This window comes from Microtus ochrogaster, chromosome 6, assembly GCF_000317375.1.
Source record: "Microtus ochrogaster isolate Prairie Vole_2 chromosome 6, MicOch1.0, whole genome shotgun sequence".
Taxonomy (NCBI): domain Eukaryota; kingdom Metazoa; phylum Chordata; class Mammalia; order Rodentia; family Cricetidae; genus Microtus; species Microtus ochrogaster.
Window position 1 is genome coordinate 52,342,203 of NC_022013.1, and position 4,115 is coordinate 52,346,317.

At 43.5% G+C, this 4,115-nt stretch overlaps 1 pseudogene; it reads left to right on the top strand.

The window, feature by feature from the left end:
• Positions 1–243: 243 nt before the first annotated feature.
• On the top strand, positions 244–757 carry LOC101986258 (annotated as a pseudogene).
• Positions 758–4,115: the final 3,358 nt, after the last annotated feature.

The following is a 4,115-nucleotide window of genomic DNA, read 5'->3' on the forward strand; positions in this document are numbered from 1 at the left end:
CTCAACAAACTTGTGCAGGTGCTCAGGTCAAGAAGCCTAAATGGTGCTGTCAAAGACACAGTCATCATCTGCTTCAATTTTGGAGGTACAAGCAAGCTTTTTCAAAACCCCTTCTGTAGCATGTCTCTCAACTTGAGAGACTTTAAAACCAAAGAAATGAAATACTTTATCCTTGCAAATTTGCTTTTAAAAACCACCATAGTGCTTTCACTTTTAACATTTTGTACTATTCCCTTTTTCCTTTCTGCCACCGCCATGCCATCCAGACTGAGGAAGACCCGGAAACTTCGGGGCCACGTGAGCCACGGCCATGGCCGAATCGGTAAACACCGCAAGCATCCGGGAGGACGCGGGAACGCTGGAGGCATGCATCATCACAGGATCAACTTCGACAAATATCATCCAGGTTACTTCGGGAAAGTTGGGATGAGGCATTACCACTTAAAGAGGAACCAGAGCTTCTGCCCTACTGTCAACCTGGATAAACTGTGGACGCTGGTCAGTGAGCAGACCCGGGTCAACGCTGCCAAGATCAAGACTGGAGTTGCTCCCATCATTGATGTCGTGCGATCGGGCTACTACAAAGTTCTGGGGAAGGGAAAGCTCCCTAAGCAGCCTGTCATCGTGAAAGCCAAATTTTTCAGCAGAAGAGCTGAAGAGAAGATAAAGGGTGTTGGAGGTGCCTGTGTTCTGGTGGCTTGAAGCCACTCAGGGAGGCCAATTAAATGCTAACACTTTAAAAAAAAAAAAAAAAAAACATTTTGTACTATTTAACTGACAAAATTGTATGTACGCAAAGTGTACAACGTGATACACACAAACACACACACACACACACCAGCGGATGGAGCAGTGACAGAATAGGAGCAAGAAAAGGAGCATTTACAGGCAGGAGGAGGGGTGTAGCTGCCTAGTGAAAGGAAAAGCAGGCATGCATCCATGGCTGGATAGAAACTTTAATATCTGCCTGTTAACTGATAGAAATTAGGAAGCTCCCACTTTAGCTTGTTTTTAAGGGGTATGTAGGCCATTTGTTAGTGCAAAGGCAAGTAAGGTTAGGAATCTGTAAGTAAGGCATTAAGCTTAAAGATTGTAGAATCTAGAAAAGACATCCTCAGGAGGCAGGTGGGAATGAAAGTACTTCTTATGCCTGAGGACATGAGAAAGAGACAAGACCCAAAGGCTAAGTGTCTGCAAATGTCTTTGAGACAGAGCAAAGATCGAGTGATCAGTCAGGCCAATCTGAGTTCCATCAGTATAGGAATTGAGGACCAGGCAGGACCACCCCCAGTGGCCCAAGATGAGGACAACCGTCTGAGAAGGGCAGTGGTCCCAGATGAAACAAGAACAACAGTTTGAAATGAGAAACAAGATCCTAGGCCTCAGCCATGGGGAATCAGCAGAAATGAATGTCAGCAAAAGCTGACTTGGAGAAGAGGACCTTACCATTTGCAGCAATGGAGCGGGCACAGGAAGTGGTCCAGATACTTCCTGCCCCCTCCTGCCCCCTGTAGGCAAAAGGGAACATGAAGAAAGCCTGGCTGAGTCACATACCAATGCTATCATTCATGACAGAGGTGACCCGAGACCGGTCCCACGAGGGGTGGTGATGGGTGACTCAAGGTCATATGGGTGGGAGACAGACAGATATGCCATGTAGAAAGAAGTTGGGTACAGAGTTTATATAGTGGGTATTGGGAACAGTATAAGAGTATAGGGTTACGGAGAAAGGGAAGATGGGAAGAAAGAAGGGTAAAGAGAGGAGAGAGAGAGGGGCAGAAACTGCCTCTTCAGGAGAAGGACAGAGGGAGGGAGAGAGAGAGGGGGCGGGGGAATTAAGGCTGGCAATCAGCTTGCCTCAGTGGGAACGGAGAGATTGGAAGTGGAAGGCTTGTCTCTTAAAAGCACAGGGCACCCAGGTAACAGGCCAAGCCAGCAGATTATAACATCCACTATATCATGCGTCTCTTTGCGTGTTCACATGTATGTGTTGTCTTCAACTCACAATATATATTTCATGTTGGGTCCACATAAGAATGGGTTGCATGAATGTACAGGACCCTCCCCAAAATTTCTGAACACAAATTGGCCCGTTTAGAAAAACTATCTTGGAATAATTGAGGAATTTACTGAAGTCACGAGCTAGAGGATAACATAAGGAAATGGATAAAACTTCATGGGAAAACCATAAAGTTCTCTTTGGTAAATGTGAAAAAAATAGAAGATACAAATTATAATATAAGTTACCAAAGAAAGATCTGGTTATATCAGGCAATGCAGACTTCTTCACAACCTGCCTGTATCATGATGTTGTCAGTACAATGTAGGGAATACATCCTTCACAGTCAATGTGTTTATAATGACAGCTAATTCACAGCCAGGATATTCAGTTCTACTTCCCAAAGAAACAGAGGCAGCACAGTCATACCCATGCTGGACATAGCTAAATAGCTCCTGTCTGTGCCTGTGGCACTGGGATAGAATGCAGAACATTAGGAAGTGACCTGGAATCTAACTGGTCAGAGTAGACTTCCCTAAACACCTAAATATAGCTGCTCTCATCTCAACATAGAGCAGAACTCTATGCATTGTAGTATTACCTGTAAGTGAGTTACAGCTAAAGATTTCTCCATAATCACATTTTCTAAACTCATGGTGTTTGTCTCCATTAGGTGAAATAAGGAAGAAGCCAAAATGAAACAAAGATGTAAGCCCCACAGAAACAAAACTGTGAAACACCAAAGCGCCCTGACTAACTCTTGTTAAATAATGGAAAGCCTGTGACCTCCTACTTTTTTAAACAGAGGGGGAAAAGCATTAGGTGATCATTCCTAATCTCTTCTGTTACAGCTTGACTAATTTTAGTCAGCGAAATTAAACAACTTTTATTTGCTCTCCAAGTGAATAAAAAGAAAACTTTAAAGCAGCGAAGGCCTTCGGCTTTCAGGGAAAGTTACAGGTAGCTTCCAAAGGAGAATCTTATCAGCAAAAGAAGCAAGTTCAGCACTTAGCGGTGGAGCTAAGAAAGTCTGGAGATAAGATATGCTATCATTTAATTAGCAGCACCCAGTGCTGGTTCAGAAGAGATTGATCCTTCTGCTTAAGCAGCTAGCACCAACCTTGATTTCTACAGGAAAACCTGCTTTAACCAGAGCTGCTCTTTCCTTTTTTCCCTTCAGATTCTTTCAAATCCTTCACAACCATTGTGCCTTTCTTCCTTCTTTTGCTCAATAAAACCAGGGCTATACAATATAATTTTTTAAATTTATTTATTTCCCACCCAGATTGCACTTTAGCCTCCCTCCTCTCCTCAAGTTTATCCTCTATGTCTCCTCTGCCCTCCCCCCACTCCTTCTTTGATCCTATTCAGGAAAAAGCATACCTCCCATGGATATCAACAAAACATGGCATACCAAGTTGCAGTATGACCAAGCACCTCCCCTCTTATTAAGGCTGGACAAGGCAACCCAGTATGAAGAATAGGGTCACAAACAGTTGCAAAAGAGTCAGAGACAGTCCCTACTTCCATTGTTAGGAGTTCCACAGAAAGACCAAGATTCACAACTGTGAGGGCCCAAGCCAATACCATCCCTGGTGGTTTGTCCAATCTCTGTGAGCCTCTCTGAGTCCAGTTAAGTTGATTCTGTGTGTTTCTTGTACTGTCCTTGACCCCTCTGGCTCCTACAGTACTTACTCTGTCTCTTCTTTAGGATTCCCTAGGCTCGACCAAATGTTTGGCTGTGGCACTCTGCATTTGTTTTCATTAGTTGCTGAACGAAGCCTCTCTGATGACAGCTGAACTAGGCACCAATCTATGAGTACATCAGAATATCCTTAGACATCATTAGATTGAGTTTATTTATTTATTTATTGATTGATTGATTCTGTCAGTCGAATTTGATTATATACTGGGTCTCTGAATGTCTTGGTTAGAGTTTCTATTGCTGCAAAAAAACACCATTACCAAAAAGCAAGTTGGAGGGGAAATGGTTTATTTGGCTTACACTTTAGTATTGCTCTTCATGGCTTAAGGAAATCAGGACAAGAATTCCAACAGGGCTGGATCCTGAATGCAGGAGCTGATGCAGAAGCCATGGCAGGATGCTGCTTACTAG